We start from the raw sequence: 21799 nt of genomic DNA on the forward strand, positions 1-21799 counted from the left end.
AATAAAATAATCAGTTTAGTATTCTTAAAACTCCTTTGGAGTTTATAATTAGAAGGTAAGTACATATATATATATATATATATTGCCATGTTTCTGCCATATTCCACCAAAACAGTAACATAATCGTAAGGAAGAAGATGGTATTCAAGCAGTTAATTGTGAGGAAAATCGTGTTTTGACTGCTTTCCTTCTAATATGACTAAACAACCAGAATTATATCAGCGCCAATTATGACGCCGCTGAGTTTCTTGTTTTCTTGTTTCTAAGTTCCTTTGAACGCACTATAGCTGAGAGGGCAAACATGTCAATCTAATGGCAGCTGATCATCTTCCAGGGTTGCCTAAACAATATATATTTAATTCTGTCAACAAATGAAGAGTTTAAAGTATCCAACACTCCTCAATCAAGTATCTTGGACTATTAGAATATGAAGCCCTCTTTGACGCATAGATGGTAGCACTACGAAACTACTTAATATCAAAGGGTTTTCACTATAGATTTCTGAATTTCTCTCTATAGATGACGCAACTAGATCTAATAATTAAGTGACCATGATTCATTTGGCGAAACACAACTCAACTGCAACCTAACTCCAGTGATCATTGCCTAACGAAAAGCCTATCATAACCTAACTCCAAGGGCCATTCAAATTTCATTTTACCATGCTAGACGCAAACAGTAGCAAAATGGTATAATTTTGAATTCAAAGTTGATTATCCACGCCAGTTATAAGCTTCTCTAAACCGCAAAGGCAAAAAAAAAAAAAAAAAAAAANAAAAAAATAATTCATAACCGTAAACCTTTTTGTTACTTGGGTGTAAATACTGTTACCGGTTCTTATACCGTAATTTTAAAATAAAAAATCAAACAGTTTAGTTCCTTTTATCACTATAATATTTTTTTTATTTTTAATAAGCAGAACAATCATCTCATTTAAAATTTTTGAGAAATAAATGGTGAGCAATTAAAGTTATTATTTCTTGTTGACTTGATAAACTTGAGTTAAATTTTACATTTGTAGCAGTTTTAGTATAGATTGATTTTAAAGTTAAGCGTTAGGGTAATAAAAACAAATAATAATTTGATACTGTCGAAAGCGTAATCCTATGAAATTAAATTCAAACCTAGACAGTGGAAACCATTATCCAAGTGAATATTCGTATCTAAACATGTCAATAAAATATCACAAAACAATATACATTTCCATTAGACTGCACCAGCATTCTTTCGTAAAGTAAACAAATTATTTGAAATCGAGTGTTTGGAAACGGAATATAATGTTCTACTTCGCTATAATAATTGAATAATAACCTGTAATTCTATATAAACTTGAATAATATTCTGCTGTTTCATGTAATGTATTAGCTTATTTGAACTAATGTATAAATCGTAATGTAATAGACAAGTTTTTTTTCTTCCAATTTTACTTATTCTCTCTCTCTCTCTGTGTGTATATATATATATACAAATTATGGCTATATTATATACTATTACTATGTACTATGTACTTGTAAATGTTATTATTGACACTTAGCTGGAATTTTTTTTTAAATATATTAAGTTGTATTAAATTTTCATATGATCTTTTATTAACGATCTATTCCGAAAGTGATGATTCTTGACTGTTTTTTTACTGTTATTTGTTTCTATAGTAAAAAATAGAAAAAGTACTCCCATCATTTTTTTTTATATTACCTAATGTATAATATTTTATAAGAATTATGTTATCTTAATAAAATTTTAGAAACGAGGAATAATATAAAAAATAATATACATATTTCGTAATTTTTTAAAATTTTCCAAACTGTTTTTGATATTTTGTATTTAAGTTGTTTTTAACTAATACTANCATTTTTTTTTTATATTACCTAATGTATAATATTTAATAAGAATTATGTTATCTTAATGAAATTTTAGAAACGAGGAATAATATAAAAAATAATATACATATTTCGTAATTTTTTAAAATTTTCCAAACTGCTTTTGATATTTTGTATTTAAGTTGTTTTTAACAAATACTAAAAATTTTAAACTAATCCCTCTAAAATTTATAAAAAAAAATTAAAGTCCTTTTGTCGTCCTAAGAGGTCTAGTAAGGCAAAACTCGTATACAAATATATATTTCTCTAAAAGCAAAATTACATATCAACTGTCACAAATGCATAAAATGATCAAAATATGTCTCAAAATTAATTACCACAATTAAAAAAACTTGAACTGAACTGATTGAAATTTCGATAACAAAAAATTGGATAAACTAAAAACACATAACTTTTAGTATATCTCTTCACGAAATTAGATTAATTTTGTAAAATATTTAATTACTTAACAATTTTTTCTCCTCAGTATATTTGTTAACTAAAATTAATTCTCGCAAAATTCTAATTTTAGGAGATTTTCCATTTCAACTCGTTTTCAGAGATTTTTAAATTCAAAGTATTGATAGCATTTGTATATTTTTAGAGCGATTTTAAGATGAGAAACTCTGGAATTTAATTAATGCCTCTCAGGTGACTTTTAATATTAATTTGTCAACCAAGATAAACTGATAAAATTGAATCCAAATTTAAAAATGTAATTAAAAAAGTAATATCTTTTTGCTAAATAAGCATTAAAATTATATTTTAAATACATTTACGTAATAGTGAAATGTTTTATTTTTATAACTGGAATATAACTCTTTAATTAAATGCATGCAATTATGCAGAAACCTCACGAATAGTAGATTGTTACAATATTTAAATGGATAAATGATAGTTTTATGGCCTTCTCCAATGTATCACCATGAGGGAATTATCAAATTTTACCACAATTATTTACAAAAACCATATTGTATTGCTAATTCTTCCAAAAGCTATTACTAAAGCTTTTCAAGTGAAAACTATCGAGCTCTTCAGCGTTCCCATAAAGACAAATACACGGTAAATATTTCGTTATTCAGGTATTTTTGGACAGACTTAATGTGTATTTTTATCTATTTTATTTTAGATTGCATCTATTTATATTCGTTAAACATGAAGTGAAAAATCCAACCAGCTCAAAAAATATTGATATACTCCTATATTTCTTTCAATCCAATTTCAAATTCACAGCCTCCACTTAATTCACTATGAAATATAACAGCTTTTTCTTAAAACCTAAGTTGACAAGTGACATAAAGAAATGAACCATACTTTTTGTTTTCAGTTAAATTCTATCAGCCTTGCTTTAGACTACTTTTATTTAATATATTTAGTTTATTGCGACATAAAAAACCGGGCCAGCTAAATAAGAAATTTACTTGAATGTACTCATATATTTCTTTCAATCTAGCTCCGAATTTTCTGCCTCGATTTAACTCACAATCCAATATAATAGCTTCTTCTTAAATCCCAAGATTACGAGTGACATAAAGAAATGAATCTTATTTAAAAGACTAATTTCACTAACACTTAAAACCCATATTGTTATTCATAGAAACAACTAGGAATTTTAAAAACCACTTTCAATTGTCTGATCTAATTTCTAAACTCCACTATAATTTCGATTTTAGCTCACAAAGACAGTATCTTCTAAAGCATTAGGATAAAGCATTGCTGCAAATAAAACGAACTTTAAATAATAAATATAACATAAGTTCTTTGAAGTCGGCGACAAATAATAAGTGAATTAAGATTTTCTTAAATAGATTATTTGGATGCAAAGAAAGAAAAGTTTTTTTTTCTTCTGTTGATAGCCTTTTTTTAAATGGTGGCTCCGGCACATAAAGAGCGATTTGGGCCGGATTCACTCATTAGTAACTTTTTATGCTAATTAATTAGTTTGGAATACACGTTAAAGCATGTACGTATTCTTTCTTTTGCCTAAAAGAAAATAAGAAAAAAAATTCATCTGACTCAGATGTAATGTTAAGGTAGAAAAAAAACGTTTTAAGTAACTCCTTTGGAGTTTATAATTAGAAGGTAAGTTCTGAGTAAATATACAAAAAACGGACAAAAAAAGAAAGCTATCACAAGTATTTTGGAGTTAGCAGTGATATATGAAGATAAGAATTTTTTTTCCTCCGCTCATAATGAAAGGTAAATATAGTTAGAGATTATATTTTGTTTAAAAAGTAAAAAATGTTAAATTAAGTGTGATGTAAAAACAAATTGTTGCCTTGGTGTTTTTATTTTTTTGGTTAGTTTTCTCACAAACAAGTAGGATTATCCCAGTGGCTGTAGCAATTAAAAACTTATTCTACTTTTACGTTTAAAATACAAAATCTGCTTTGAAATGCAGAGCTATATTTATGTGCAGTTATTTAAATTGTACATAAGTAAGCTTGCTATTTTAAGCATGTATTAAAGGAATAATGCCAAGAAGCCAGTTAAACAGAAATATTTGATGATAGAAAAACTCCATTTGCTACAAAACTTATGAAGGCTGTGAAAGTTGACATGTTCTGAGCGCTACAAAAATAGGCATTCATTCTTAAGACTCACTAGAAATGAATCAAAAGAAAGGAAGCAAAAGAGATTTGAGACAGAAAACATTATTAGCATATGTTACTTTTCAGCTATTGTTTGCTACTTTATAATTTCTATTTCATCCATGGCTGCTGCGGTTTTCTTATTTTATTTTGCATTGCTAAGTTTGAGTTTTCCGCATCAAATCTTTTTTGTGCCACTCATTCACGTAGCGATGGCTCCTATTTTTGAGCACTTGCATCTTTATAAGTATACGAAGCAAATGAAGTTTTCATATTCTCAAATACAATCAAAAATATGTTTTTAGTCTTAATTTAATTAAATTTGAAGCATTTAATTTAATTAAATTTTTTAATTATTTCATAAACTTCAACATTATTTTTAATAAGGAATATAACTTTATTAAGGACAATTTCACTGCGTTTTCTATTGTTCTATTGTAGTTAAACTTTATGCAGTCATTCAATACAACTTTGTTAAACGTTTAAAAGACAACATCTGACTACTTTTGGTTTAAACAGCAATCATCAGATATTAAATTTTTAAGCACTGGGATAGCACTCCACCAAAACTAAACTAGCACGCATTTTTGAAAAGAAAAATAAATAAAATTGAGTTTATTTTTAAAAGACTACACGATACTTTAGTTGTCATTAAAGGGTTAATACAAATACGAGCAATTTTCCTGAAATTCTTAAGGGAGATATTAAGAATAACTCTAAAGAATAATAATTTGATTACGCAAATTAGGGAAGGTATTTTTATTAATGTGGTAATTTTTTACTTTACCATAATTAAGTTTTCTACTTTGCGTGGTGAATTGCACTTAATTTTCAGGAAGTAATATTTTTACAGCTAATTTCACGGAAACGGATCACTAAAACAAACTCTTATCATTTTTCACGAATAAACTGAAACATAAAGAAAGAGAAAACGTAGAATGAGATGGTTACAGTTTTAGGCAATAAATTCAAATTACGATGCAATATTTCTAACATGCGGATATAGATTAGGATTTATTATCTAGCGAGTGATATAATGTTCCAAACATTAGTTTGAAAACATTGTAAAAACGTACATTTCAGAAAATATTTATTTCGTTTAAAACAAACATATAAGTCCGAATGTATAAAGATTAGTCATATTAATATCTATTTTTTCGCTCATAAAGTTTTACCCAGAAAATTCAATATTTACTTTGGATTCAGCTAAAATGAATGAAAGCTTTCACATCATGGCGAAATTTGCCTTTTTTAACTGTCTAGTTGCAATTTTTAAAATGATAATTTATTTATGCAAGTGATTAATATTCTTAAATTGTTTTCAACGTGCCATTTTGTGCAATTTATAGTAAAAATGATAAAATAATTTTTTACCTATTCATATGTGATTTTAAAAAGGTTATAAAACTAAAACCAGTTAGCAGGCAACTTTACGGCAAATGTTGTATTTTCATTTTCATTTGACTGGCATCGAAAGCTTGATTACTTAATATTTTTTTAATTAATATTTTTTGAGCTTAATAGAAATATTTGTATGCTAAACTTGTTTCCTTAAAGATAGACAAAAGCCGGTAAAAAAAAACTTTACAAAAAAACAACTTATTGTTTTTTTAGTTCTTAAAGCAAACCTTGTTTTTGCCTTTTTTCGTTCTAACGTCGTTCAGGTTCTAAAATGCAACAATTTGTTTGTGTTAAAAATCTAATGATCAGGTCAACCTTAACCGTTAAAGTGTTAAAGAAAGTATATAAAAGTCTGCACTTAAAGCATTTAAGGTATTTTCGAGGCTTATTTGAGGTAATTTTAAGGAGTCTCTATTGATTTGAGGTTTATTTGAAGTTGAATTCAAAAACTACCTTAGGAGATAAACCTCCCAATGTGTATAATCAAGGTGCATGACGTTGTATTCTTTACAATTGAACTTGTTCTGAGGTTGATGGAAATCTACTTTGGAGCAACCAGCTTAGGGAGGTTAAATTTGAGGTTATAAAGAGGTGGAAGCCTTCTATTAAACTTGAAATAGTGGTTCTTAACAGTAGTTACCCTTACAAAATTTAAAGAATTATTAGAATAATATAAGTTTGTTTTGAGGTGTCAAGGTTGATCTGAGGTTTATTTGAAGTTGATTTCAAAAACAACCTTAAGAGATCAACCTCCCAAGGTGTATAATGAAGGTGCATGATGCTGTTTTATTCACACTTGGGGTTGTTTTGAGGTTGATAGAAATCTACATACTTCAGAGCAACCAGTTTAAGGAGATTGCTTTTGAGGTGCGCGGATTATGTTTTCTAATGATGAGATTACTTTTTGTGCAAAACATGACCTCATTTTCTACCTCAGATGTAATTTTTTACATTTTTGCAACCTACAACAACCTAAAAAGCACCTCATTTCTTTTGTAAGGGCACGAAAATAAAGATTGTTTCGGTGATATTGATAAATCTAAAATGAACCTTTAGAAAGAGAATTTATACTCGATTTAGAAACTCCTTCTGCTGCTGATTTGCGAATGATGATTCATCCTCGATTTCAGCAGATTTTCTAGCTTTGTTTTGTAAAGGCAAATTCAATCTCGATATAAAATTGTTTTTTGAGCAAGAACGAGGCTCACGTCCAATGAGCATGAGATTGTTCTGATGCAACATTAAAGCTTGTCATGTAAATGAATTATTAAACCGAAATATTTAAAGGATCTATCCCATTTTTGTTGAATAATATGTTACGTCTTGTCATTTATATCTCATTACATTTTTCTTTTCATTTCATACTGCCTTCTGTTAGCAATGGTCAGGGAGAGCTTATTTTTGGTCACTCCCTCGTAAGATGCACATGACAGTTGACAATTAGCTAGAAATCTTGTAAACTCTCAATGGATTCGTCTTTTAATAAATCTACCTCTTATTGATCTAATTTTTCTTTATAAACAAGGGATTTTTATTAATAACTATCAAGAGACAATTTATTTTAGACATTTTTACCTGTTTTAGGTATACTCCATTCAAAGCATATTACAAGTATTCATTCGAATTCATTTGCTTGAGTTATAAGAGGCAATAAAATAATCAGTTTAGTATTCTTAATGGTATACCTCAGTTAGTCCAAAACAAACTCGCGATAAATAAAGAAGACGTTTAAAAGGTCATAAATAGTCTGCTAATATTAAAACACAAGCTTATCTGAAAACTTCATTAATCACGAACCTATCACGCTATCCCTTTCATAATCTAACCTTGATTTCGATCTCTAAATAGAAAGCTGCATAAATTGGCAACTCAAGGCATAAATTTTAAATAACGTCTTGAAAACGGCGTACAAATTCGTGAATATGATTCATACGTAGTTATGAGCGTGTCCCATAAATCTGCAAACGTATTAAGGCCTTGGGAAATAAAAGACCGGTCTTTGCTAGTATCCAAAGTAGCTCTTTAGTGGCGTTTTCCGGACATAGCTTCACTTATGCTATACTCGATACTGGGTTCTAACGCATTTTCCTCCATCTCGAAGGTAACCATCAATTCGCATTGGAGTATATACAGAGAAAAGCCAATAAACCGATAAGAGGGAGAAAACGGATGCTTTCATTGATCGAATAATAATAATGAGATTATTTGTTGCTGAGTCTTAGGAACGATACTTTCTATTTCATAGAACTGCTGATCCTAGAGCTTTGCGTAGTGGGGCTGAAATTATGTAGCACAGGTAAAAGGAAAGGGTGAGTTAAGGAAAACGAGGTGAAAAGGACGGAGTTGAGTTAAATAAGGCCTGCAAAGATGAAATGAGTGGAGATGGGGAATTGAGTAAGTCGAAATCTATGAGTCTGGGATGAAAAAGAAAGGAGATTATATGAAAAAGTTTTTTTAAAATTCACAGCGCAGACGGATTATGGTCAAAGATATTTTTATTAAATAGGGTATGAAACTTTCTGACAGAATGCTAGTTTTATTCTAGAAAAATCGATTATCACTATGTACTTATTCGATAACCTTATACATTCAAATCTTTTTGGTTTATAAAAACATGAAAATATATTTAGATTACCAGTTCTTCTCTTTCGTGCCTCAGTTTTTAAGCTCTGAAGTTTTATAATAATTTTTATGCATTTTCATTTTATAAATTTATTAAATAATATATTACATTTGCTAGTGTAAGTGTATTTTAAAGTAATCTTATATGTGTAGTTTTCAAGCTTATTCTCAGTTTAATATTATAAAAAATTTTTTGTTTTGTTTTCTGAGTCCAATATGCTTTTGCATTGATGGTATTGACTGATAACTGGAAACGTATTTAATAAAACAAAGGAGCAAGAAGTTATAGATTATTTATTAACCCTTTAACGGGCCCTTTATTTCTAGTAAAGGTAAATTAAAGTATTTTTGGAATTGAAATTGTTTAAAGAACAGTTAATGATATAAAAAAGCTCATTTAGTTTATAAAAACACCATTTTTTTGGTGGTAAATATACCTATACATGACCTATTAGGAGCTTACTGACTTTTATTTTTCTTTATTCACAAAATAAATTCCTTAAATGCTACAAACTTCAAAAGGAATTATGTATTTAAAACTTTTATACATTTTTTAATAGTGACAAATGGTTACTAATTTTATTCAAACTCACTTCAAGAAAGTGAAGTTATTGAGAAATGAAAACCTAAATTGAAAGTGGTAAAACGTGGTGGTAAGTATACTTACCACGGCCTTCAAAGGGGTTAAGTATCAGTTTGGAACTAGTTTGAATTGCACTATTTTCTTTGTTAGGGGAGTGTAGGGTACCCCCGCCTACTATCAATTTCATTTGTATAGAATATTTTTTCAAGTCTATGGGCCATCGGACATTAATTGTTATATTAAAATTTTTTTTTTCAAAGTTTCAAGTATTTATGCAGCTGGTAACATGGTAAACAATAGTTTTGAAAATATGTTGAATACAGTAGTCAAATTTTTTAAATTTCTATTTTTTTAAGTTAAACTATTTTTTTTTTGGTTTATTCTTTTTGCATTATTTAGTTAGATGATAAAACAATAGAAACATTCGAAAATATTGATTATTACTCAGTATTATACAGAAATATAAGCAATACTCCTTAAGTGGGAGGGGCTACTCGACTCTCCCCTATATTTAAAGAAAATTTAATATATAAAATATCACTAAATAATTAAATTGAAATATCTATGATTCTAGGATGAAATACATGATCCAGTATGAAAAAGAAAGGAGATTATATGAAAAAGTTATTTTTAAAGTTCGCAGGGCAAGGGGATTATAATCAAAGATATTTTTATTAAGTAAGGTATGAAACTTTCTCTAATAATTCTAGTTTCTATTAAAAAAAATCGATTATCACATGTACTTACTCGAGCACATAATACATTCAAACCTTTTTATTTAATGAAATCAAGAAAATATATTTATATTAGCAATACTTTTCTTGTACGCCATAGCTTATTAAGGTTTTTGGTCCGTTAGTTTTATATTAATTTTATTATATTTTCTTTTCATAAATGAAATTTCATTATTTTATAAAATAATACTTTTGGTAGTGAGAGTGCATTTTCAAGTAATGTTGTAATATGTTTAGCTTTCATCTTTACTCTCAATTTAAGATTATGATTTATTTTTTTAATTATTTTCTTAATCTAATAAGTATTTCTTTCAATTTTAAATACCTTTTTGTAATGACGATATTGCTTCTTAACTACAAACAAATTAAAAAGGACAGACAGAGTTATAAACCATCAAATAAGTATAAGTAAGAAACTAAAGGGAATTACATTATTTTATTTGTTATAGAGTTTTAAAGAAAATGTAAGATATAAAATTTTAATAATTAATTAATTAATATTAAATATCTATGAGTCAAGAATGAAAAAGAGAAAGGGGATTATATGAAAGAGTTTTTTTATTAGAGTATGCAACTTTCTGGTATCATGCTAGTTTTATACTAGAAAAATTGATTATTCGAGAATATTATACAATTAAATCTTTTTATCAAGAAAAATATATTTAAATTAGCAATACCTATCTTTCATGTCATTGCTTATTGAGTTTGTTAACCCTAAAGTCTTATAATGATTTTAATTTATTTTCCTCTTTTAACTGAGATTTTATTACTTTATAAAATAATACATTACATTTAGTGCAAGTGCATTTTCAAGTACTAAGTGTAGTTTTCAAGCTCACCCTCAATGTAATATTATGAATCATTTTTTAGTTATTTTCTTAATCTAATATGTATTTTTTAAAGACATTTTTGCAGTGACGATATTGCTTTATTCTAAAAAAATTAAAAAGTGGAAACAACGTTATACACTATCTATTAACGTTAAGATAGAAACAAGTTGGAATTGCACTATTTTCTTTGTTATAGGATTTTAAAGAAAATGTAAGACATAAAATTTCAATAATTAATAAAAATAAAATATCTATGAGACTAGGATGGAAAAGAAAGGAGATTATAAAGGAACGTTTTTTTAAACTGACAGGGGATTACGGTCAACGTTATTTTTATTAAATAGGGTATGGGGAACTTTCTGGCATAATATTAGTTTTATTCTAGAAAAATTTATAATCGATATAGATTTATTCGAGGATATTATACATTTAAATCCTTTTTATTTTATGAAAAAGAAATATATTTAGATTATCAATGCCTATCTTTCATTCCTTTGCATATTGAGTTTGTTTAGCCTAAAGTCATATAATGATTTTAATCTATTTTCCTCTTTTAACTGAGATATCATTTCTTTATAAAATAATACACTACATTCAGCGCAATTGTATTTTTTAGTAGTAAGTGTAGTTTTCAAGTTTACTCTCAATTTAATATTGTGGCTTCTTTTTTAATTATTTTCCTTGTCGATTATGCATTTCTTTAATTTCATAGAACTTTTTGTATTGATGACATTACTTTATAACTAAAAAAATAAAAAGTAGAAACAAAATTATATACTAACTATTAAGAATAAGTTACAAGCTAGTTGGAATTGCACTATTTTCTTTGTTATAGGGGTTTAAAGATATTTAGATACAAAATTTTAATAATTATTAAAATAAAATATTTAAGATTTAAAGAGTATTTAAAATAAATAAAGGGAGAGATATAAATATATAAAAGGAGTCAAAATACATAAAATAACTAATGCCGTTTGAGTGCGAAACTATTTTTAAATTTTATTCTACCGAAAGATATTTTATTGCACACATAAAACCAACAATATTGCATAAAATGCTGAACAATATTGAAAAACATCATCATTAAAAAATGAGTTATACTCAAAATATATGCTCACATACATAATGTTTTTTTTTCGTATAAAAAAATTGATTCCCTTATGTTTTTGTTTTAGTGAAAAATATTTTTTACTTTAACAGTGATGAAAATTTAATTCAATTTCATTCTAAAAATGATTTGTTGCTCCGAAATTGAAAATATCTGTGAAAATGAAAGCCTAAGTTTGCTTTAAATTAACTCTTCAATTAAACAAAACATTTAAAAATAAATTTACGGCATCATTTATTTAATGCATAGAAAAAATATATAAAAAGTAAGAGTAAAGCTATTATCTTAAAGATTTATATAATCTATTTATGACTTTTTTAAATAAATCAATTTTATGAATATTTTATATAAAAAAATGTTTTTTTTTAATGGCATGAAATTTATGAGAAAAATATTAGTTAGGAGCTCAGCATCCAGATCATTTAAGATTGTTGTTCTTACTTGATTTTATATTATGTAATCTACAATATTTGCTTCTTTAACCTTATACCTGCAGAAATCACATTTTATAGTAATAAAGATAGTGGTAGTAGATGTATTAAATTGATTAAACATTATGGATTAATTTAAAAATACAGCAATATTTAATGGATTAAAAATTAAATAACAAATTTAATGAAAATATATTTTGTTGGGCACTTTGGTGGGTCTTGTTTTTTTCCTAGATAAATGGATAAATGTTAACAACTAAATTATTTTGTTAAAAGCCATTATCTTTTTGAAAAAGCAAATGTTGTAACTGTTAAGTGCAATCTTAAATAAATGTACAATTTTCTCAAGATTTATTTTAATAAAAATTATTCACAAAACATTTTATGTACTCAATTTTAAATAAAAAAAATCTAAAATCTGATGTAGGTTGAGTTCTTTAAAAACAAAAAAAAATTAAATTAAAGTATAATTTGAAAAACTTTATGCGTTATATAAGCTATAGCGCATAAAGTCCTGATTTTGTTTAAATTTAAATCTTGTAATTTTGAGTTATGTAACATAAGGAAATGTAAATATTCTTAGGCCTTAAAATTTATTTTTGAAATTCATTAAATAAAATAATAAAATTGAATTTATTAAAATTAAATTCTTTAAATAAAATTAAAAAAAAATTATCTAATTTTCGAAAAATGTTGTTTTATTACAGTTTTTATGATTTACCTAAATATTTAAGTTATATACTATAAACTGTGATTTTCGGATAAATAACGAAATATCACACATACAGATATATATATATATATATATATATATATATCTAATTTTCNGTTCTTCGGTGTATATATATATATATATATATATATATTATGAGGTCATTTTATCAGGTCAAACATTCTTTAAAATTTCCTTAATAGCAGTGATAGTATCAATGAAATTAAGAAGAATAGTTTTGAACGACAAAATCCATTAACCAGGTCAAACATTCTTCAAATTTTTTTCCTCTCAAGATTGACACACTGTAAAAAATATAAAAGAAAACTATAAAAACGCACTGTATTTGGTGCAAAGTTTCCTACTATCCTAAAGTTTAGTGAAGTGAAATATAATTTTATTTCAGTTGCGCATAAATTGTGAGGTGTGATCGAAAAATGCTTTCATTGGGCTACTGACAGCACCAAAATTTGGTAAAAGACACAAAACTTTAGCCGTGACTGTAAAGTGAGCGACATTTGTTTACGACGCCATTTTTTCCTGACAGTCTCAGTATATAGAGGACGACTAATGCATGTTTTTCAAGTTTCAACTTATTTAGGTAGGTCAGTATTTTTTTACACTAATTTACGTTCATTTCTCTAATATTGCTTTGATAAATTTGTTTGGGGATACAAAATGGTTAGAGGTATGTCATAAATTAACCTAATTCCGGTAAATGGTTTTGCTATACTAAATAACAACCTTAGTCTGCATTTAAGCCCTTTAAAAATATCAAAAAACGATGAAACCTTCTTCTACTTTTATAAAAAGAAAAGAAACAAAAATGAAAATAGGTGTTTTGCTTCTTCAAAACACCCATATTTGGTGCTACCTTTTATTGGTATTTGGAGCTAATGAAATACCAAAATATGGTAACATTGAGCTCCATTTTATGTAGCCAGCAAATAAATACCAAATTCTTGTGCAACGTGTCTCGAAACTTTTAACAGTACAGTTTCAATGAACAAAAAGTTACAATTGTACGAAAAAATACGATTATCAATTCAAACATTCTTTAAAATTTCCTTTCTAGTACTGATAGCTATAATGAATTTTAAAAAAAATAGTTTTATTTCATGAAAATCAATTATTAGATCAAATATTCTTCCAAACTTCATTTGTAACTTTGACAACGTCTACATAGATAGTTTGAATAAATCAAACATATATTTTCAAATTTGGAAAATAATTGATAATTTCAAATATCAAGTCAAAAATTTTTCAAAATTTCATTATTAGCAGTGATTGATACAATGAACAAAAAATTAGTTTTGTACGATAATTTCCTATTATCAGGTCAAACATACTTTAAAATCTCCTTCTTAACATTGATAGTTTCAATGGAAGAGAAGAATTAGTTTTATACGAAAAATCCAATTATCAAGTCAATCATTCTTTAAACTTCTTTTCTACCATTGGTAGTGGTAATGAAAAAAAAGTAGTTTTATTTGATAAAATAAACGATTAATAAGTCAAGCACTCTTCAAAAGTTTCGTGCTAGCATTGATAGTTTCTATAAATAAAAAAAATAACTTAGTAAGAATGGAAAAATAAATTCAATACACTTTTACGTAATTTAATTTTTTGAAAACTTTTACATGTTTTAATCATGAAAAAAAATCTGTCAATGATTATCAAGAAATAAAGTCCAAAATGTGATCTTGTTTTGAAGAATTAAAACATTCAAAAAAAGTTTAGAAGCACTCGACACGTATTTTTTCTCTTAAAGAAAATATAAAGCTCAATTTCGTCTTTTCTAATTTTAGTTAAAATGATCACGCTCCAAACTCCTCACCGTCCACAGACATTAAGAACTCTGTATGAAGTTAAGAACTTCAAGGACAGCAAACTAATGCATTTCACCTTACATTAAAGTTACAGATTTGTTTTGAAAACAGCTTTTTTTATTTACTTCAGTGTCATCTTTAAAATTCTTTAATAAAAAATGACTCTTATTTCCACACAATATGAAATAAACCCTTTTGAAAGGAAAACTAAAAAAAAAACTAAAAAAAAACTCTTGTTATTTTTACGACCGAGAAAATGAAAAATAACGTTTCCTTTCGAAAATTGTTAAAATAAAGTAATTAAAGGAAGTACAAGCGAATAAGGAAAGTTACAAAAACCAGAAACTTAAAGAACGAAATTGCACATTGTGTGTTAAAAAAGATTATGAGACCTAACATTAAAATGAAGTACTTTCCTTATTTTTATTTTCTAATTTTTGTTGTTTTTTTCCTTCGTTCAACGATGAAAAGTGTTTTTGGGTAAAAACAATGGTGTGGGTAGTATTCGAAAAAATAATCAAAGGATTCCTGGAAAGTGTTAATTTTTTTTGCTTCAAAAGAAAGATACAACTTTGTAAAAGACAAGGAAATGAGGGTTAGACATGATAAAAGAAATTACATTTAATATGAATGCAATACAAGCGTTAGAGTAACTACACTAAAACAAAGCAGTTCATTTAAAACGATAAAAGGCTTACAAATTCAGTGTCTTGCTGCAAACAAAAATGCGAGCACTTAGTTTTTAAACAAAGCAAATGCAAGTAAATTGGTTCGCAATCTATTTTTGCATTTCTTTTGCTGGAGATAAAAAAAGAAACGAAAAAGAAGAAAGAGGAATGAAAAGTTTAAACTTTCTTCGCGTTTTCTTCTCATTTCATGAAGCTACCATTTGAATTCTAAATTAGTTCAGACATTTAAAGAAGAATATATTATTTCAAAGAAGCTTTCTTTTAAAAATGAATCCATGGTAGAATGAAGTCGATATTTTTTTGTATTTTACTGCAGATTATTAAATTTATCTTTCAAGGTAACAAAGGAAATATTCTATCGTAAGACATGTTTAGCAAAAGTGATTGAAATATTTAAGACCCCTTATGAACGCATAGTGCTTTCACGTAACGCATGGGTGAAATTTCATAGAAGCAAAGACATATTTAAATATCACATGAAAAAATTATGGATGTATGTTTTAAAATAATTTTAGTTTCTTTTGAATTAAAATTTCTTTCACGTGTACCCTGTAGTGTAAAGTAAATTAAAGTAATCAATAAATTCTCGTCGAAGTACTAAAAGAACTTGTTTTCTTCGAATAAATTCTTCACATTTCGTAAAGTTAATTCTGTCGAAATATTTATTCGAAATATATTGTTGGATTCAATTGCTTAGCACCAATTTTATTCGGAAGATGGCACTGGGGTGTTTTAAGTTTAAAATTTGACGGGAGATGCATTTCTTTGAGCCTTGGGATTTGAAAAAATAAATTATTTCTAAAAAAAAAGATATTTACGAACTAAATTTTAGTGGCAGCAAATACTCACTTATTGATTGAGTTAGACATTCAACTTTGGAAAAAAAACTGTCGTCAAAGTAACCAGAATAAGGTGAAATTTCTGGGTCTATAGCTCTATAGAATAAATTTTCTGGCTCTACAGGAACCTAAAAAAGTTTGATATTTCCTGCAAAAGCGCTAATGTTATGATTTTCCAAAATTAACAATATAATATGGTTTTATAGTATGTGATAAAATTTGGAATATGAGGCAAGGTGTGGTAAATTTATCATGATACCTTAGAGCATGGTATAAATTCTTTTTTTTTTTTCAGATAAATTTACTTTTCAGTTATGTATTCTATATTGAAGTTTTTGCTACGTATGAATTCTAAACTATTTCAGCTATTTAAAGAGGATTATATTATTAAAAGAAGAGATTTCTTATGAAAATGAATGTATAGTAGAATGAAACTGATATGTAATTATTATTTTATTTAGTGAGTATTAAATTTATCTTTCTAAATAACAATGGAAATATTATATCGTGAGCAATGAAAATATATCGTAATAGAAATATTCTATCTTAAATATTCTATGTTTTTCAAAGGTGATTGAAATATTTAAGACTCCTTATCAATGCATGGTACTTTTATGTGGAATTTGGTGAAATTTCTTAAAATTTTGGTTGACATTTCATAGAATCTTAAGTGAAATTTCATAGAAGCAAAAGCATTTAAGTATCGCATGAAAAAATTAGAGCAGCATCCTTTAAAATAACTTTCTTTTATTTTGAATTAAATATTCTTTCACGTATACTTTGTAGTGTAAATTGAGATAAAAGTGAAATTTCGCAAAAGTACAAAAATTATTTTTTTCTTCGAATAAATTCTCCAGAATTTGTAAAGTTAACTCTTTAGAATTATTTATTCGAAATATATCGTCGAATTCAATTGCTTAGAACCAATTTTATTCGGAAGATGGCACTGGAGTGTTTTAAATGCTACATTTGACAGAAGATAAATCTCCTTGATCTTTGACAGTAAAGGAAATAGTTATTTATTTATGAATAATGTTAATCATGCTTAATCATGCTATATTATTTGCTAACTTTTCAATTACTAGAAAATTATTTTAGTTTTGGAAATGATTTTGATACTATATAAATAGTGTTAAACTTTTTTAAATGTGGTGAAATTTTTAATTTTAAGACACTTAAAAGATCGTTATAAAATCCGTTTATTCTATTAAATTTAATTTTCAGCTTTTTATTTTTTTAAATGAATGGTAGTAATAACAATGATTTTGAAAACCAGAATTTCCAGTTGACCACAACCATATTAATTAAACCGTAACCATATGAATGGCTTAAATACAATACATTTTCTTATTAGCCAAATTATGATTTTCTTTTTTACCAGAACCATCCGGTAGTTTTGACAAAATTCTTTTTCTCCGTGTTTAAAGCTTAGTCTTTTATATCTTTTAATCTCATATATGACATATTTTTTAAAATTTTTAATATGAAACGATATTTATTTTGTAAGTTCATAAACATAAAATATAGAAAAAAACTCTTTTAATATAACTGTACCTCAAAATATTATTGAAAATTGCCAAATCAGTTTAAAAAAATCACATTATGCCTTCAAAAGTAAATCTTCAACTACATATTGATCTTAATGGTTCATTCGGTTGAATAAATCGTATTTTATATCATTTTTAGAACTCTTTGAGCTCAGTCAAGTAAAAAATATACACAAACTTTTAGCTAAAAGAAGAACTTGAAATAGCTTGGCACCAATATAGCGGTGGTTTAAAAGTGAACAGGGTTAGAAGTAGATTAAGACTATCCATCTTTATAATGGTTGGCGAGGCGTACTATTCGAAATACAACCGACTCTTTTCTACAGTTGTATTGGGAAAATGTCTATAAAGCACTCTGAGTAAAAAATGGAACGCGCATACTGAATTTTTTCACTAAACTTTCCATTAAGTTTTTCTTTCTTAATTTATTGGAATGACAGTTAGAAAAAAGACTTTTAGTGATTGCGTGCAGACACCGTAAAATGTTTGATTTCATTATATAACAACTAAGCTAAATTTACGCTTTTAATACGCAATATAGTGTTTTTGGGGATATTAGAGCAGATTTAAACATTATTTTGATTTCGCTCATATAATTAAAATCCTTATGAGCTCAGAATAATAAGTGCAGATTCTACCTTAATATCTATGAATTGAACCATAGTGTTGTAAAAATTTACCGCAATTTTAAAGAGGTGTTAAATATAACGATGCTTTTTTAAAGTTGTTCCATGCACAATAATATTGTATATGTATATATANTAAAAAAAAGTGTTTTTTCTTAATAATTGCTTAAAGCAAATAAGATAAATAATAATAAAGTAAACTACTAATACACTACTTCCTATTGATGAAGCAAAATCTCACCTTTAAGACACTTAAGAAAAAAAAAAGTCTAAAACTGTAATGAAGGTCACCATATATATATATATATATGTGTGTGTGTGTATACATATATATATAACCCGCATTATAAGATAATATTACTTAAATATATAAAAAGGAAAAAAAATGGTACTTCTCACACTATTGTATTGATATATTTTGTTTTGCTTACATGCAATAGCATAATAATAGGAAGCACCATATTGCAGACATTATCGTGTGAGCTGACGACAAGATTAAGTCTTTTCGTTTATTTTCTTCTTTTCTTTAATAAATGCAATTTTAATAATATTTCTTCTTGCCTTTTAAAAAGCTTTTTTTCTAATTTTTTTCTCTCTTTCTTTTCTTTATTCCCATAATTAAATATAATAGTTTGTTTAGTAAGTTAACTAAATGATGTCACCCAAGTGGTATTCACATGAACTGGAAAATGTGGTCCGTTATGGATACCACGTAAAAACAAAGCAAATTCTTCTAAACAAAGCTACATTTTAAAATATTTTTCGGAATGAAATGGTATTAGGAACAATAAAAAATGTGGTTACTAACACAAATTAGGAAAAGCAACTTGTAAAAATCATGAACAAAGAAGTTGAAGTGAATCTATAATGGATCCCACATTGTTGTAAATAGGTTAAGGAAGTCATTTTAAATCTGTATTCCTATTAAGTGGTCTTTTAGACATAGTTAAAACTAATTTTTATATTCTATTCCATATTTAGAAGCATATTTCAATATGAATTACTGAATTTTGAAAAACATAAAATTCCTTTACGCTTTACAGAGGATATATTAAGCACGTATATTCTAAAAATACTGTCCTTGTAACAAAAGTCCTATCTTTCAGTTTAAAAAGGTTTTTATAATGATTAACTCAAGTTTATGAAAATTTTATAAAGCTATGTGGTTCACAAAAATATAATGTAATTATTATACAGTTTTTCCTAAAAAGATTATAATCAGAAAATTTATTCTAAGAACCCTTTCAGAGTTTTCTTTAAACCTATTCAATAGATGCTAGCTAAGTTACCCATTAATAGAATTTTAATGCAGTTTTGGATGAAATCATATTAGTTAATATATTTTAGCACACATCATAAATAAAATATAATAACGCCTTCTCTAATAAAATTTTACAAAGAAAATACGTAGTTAGTTACTATATCTTTTTTGAAAAAGTTTTCTATTATTTTAGGCATATTATATTAGGTTTTCCATTTTAGAAGGTATTTATTATATTTTAAATCACTTTCATTACAGGAGTTTCCTTCTAGACGACAGAATTTTAATTCTACTAAGGATAATTTTTATTTAGAACCCAACAAAGCGAAAATATATTTAAAACATTTTATAAATAACCTTTCGTAACTTTAAAGAATCTTAATTAAAATTATAAATAATAAAACTATAGAAAAAATTAGTCTCAAAAAGTCTTAGATTTTGCAATGTCATATTGACTGTTTAAAAGTTAAAATATTTACCAAAGCTTCTAGCAATAACGGAAACGTTATTTTTTTCATAATTTTAAATATTTTATAGCAAATATTTTATATCAAAACTATTCCTCACATTTTTAGAATTTTTATTCTAAAGCTATAATAATCAGCAGCAGTCTGCATGTCCAATTAACCATGAAGTTTACGGTAAAAAATATTTTTTTTACCTTTACGGTTGTGAAACCTTTTACCACTAGTAATGTTTAAAAAAACATGAATACAAAACTATATGGTTTTTTAACCATATTAGACTTAAAATACTAGACCTTTTTGTGTCAGGCAGCTTTATGGTGCTGCAATCTATGTGAGAGTTATAATATCGTATTCTAATTGTCCAGGGTCACAAATTGGTGCTTGCAGGACACTGGAAACTCTTCATTTTGTGAGGAGAATGAAGAAAATATTGCGGTGTCAACGCTAGGACTCGAACCTCTGTTCCATCGTTCATGAGATATGTACCCAACAGCAAGGAACTAAGTGGCTTCATAATAGTTGGTGCTATAAAATCCTGGTTGTTTAGCCATATTACGTAAATGTAATTTATAAACGGTTTAATTCACAGATTGAATACCGTATTATTCATTGTTATTTGACTGTTTCATTCGAATATGGTATGATTCATTAAAAATATGCTTAATTAATAAATTTTATAACACAAAACGTTGTTAAATGACCGTAAACGTTTAAAAGATATAAATTAATTAGATAGTAAGATGTAATATTATATAAATAAGACCATAAATGTTGAATAGTTTTATTTTATTTTAATTAAAACAAACTAAGCGAATAAGAATCTTTATAATAAAGTAAATTACGAGCCAACATTCAACTCAAAATGCTTCAATTTATACTAAATATATTGATCAAATGATCGAATTATTATGACTACATATACTAACCTCTGGCAACATGTTTATGCTCATTTTAATTCCAAATACTTCACCCATATATAAAAGCATTCGGTGTGTCTAGATTTTAAATAAATCTTACATCCCCAATGCATTCTACCCTTTTCCGACTTCAGGCCAAAAGGCATATATTTTCACATTTCAGTGATATTAGTTTCGATGCGTTTTGCGTTGTGCATTGAATTCATTCTAAGAGAGAAACCATGTTAAGCACTCGAATATAGAGATGAAGGTGTGTATTAAGTAATAGATGTTGTTTATAATAAAAAAGAATTGTGAAATCTTACATGACTTGGAGCTTTATATCTCAAACTTTGGTAGATGCATCAAGTGTATCTTCACCATTAGTGAATATACGTATGAATTCTGGTATCTGAAATGAAAACAGGCACATTAGTTTTCCATTACTTGTATAAATGAAAACATAATACTTTGCTATAAAATATTATAAAATATAAAGATATTATAACAATAATTTTGCTGAAAGTATACCATTTGTTTTGTTTTTTTAGAAAATATATTTGTACTAAATCTAAGAGTCATGCATATTAGCTGACACATTAGTTTTCCATAACTTGAAAAAATTAAATCATTATACTTTGCAATAAAATATTATAAATATATGGGTATTATAACAATAGTTTTGCTGAAAGTATACCATTTGTTTTAGTTTTTCAGAGAATATATTTGTATAATAGCTAATATTCATGCATATTAGCTGGCACATTAGTTTTC

General features: G+C 26.6%; 1 protein-coding gene across 3 annotated transcripts in view; it reads right to left on the reverse strand.

Annotated features, from left to right (window-relative positions):
* Window positions 1-21799, reverse strand: part of LOC107447483 (leucine-rich repeat-containing protein 24-like) — a 475982-nt gene that overhangs the window by 79294 nt on the left and 374889 nt on the right. For all 3 annotated transcript variants that reach the window (XM_071188145.1, XM_071188146.1, XM_071188147.1), the window contains one exon: window positions 21352-21437. The gene's annotated coding sequence lies outside the window, so the exon portion shown is untranslated. The remainder of the gene's footprint in view (window positions 1-21351; window positions 21438-21799) is intronic.

Source organism: Parasteatoda tepidariorum, chromosome X2 (genome assembly GCF_043381705.1).
Source record: "Parasteatoda tepidariorum isolate YZ-2023 chromosome X2, CAS_Ptep_4.0, whole genome shotgun sequence".
In the NCBI taxonomy this organism is placed as follows: domain Eukaryota; kingdom Metazoa; phylum Arthropoda; class Arachnida; order Araneae; family Theridiidae; genus Parasteatoda; species Parasteatoda tepidariorum.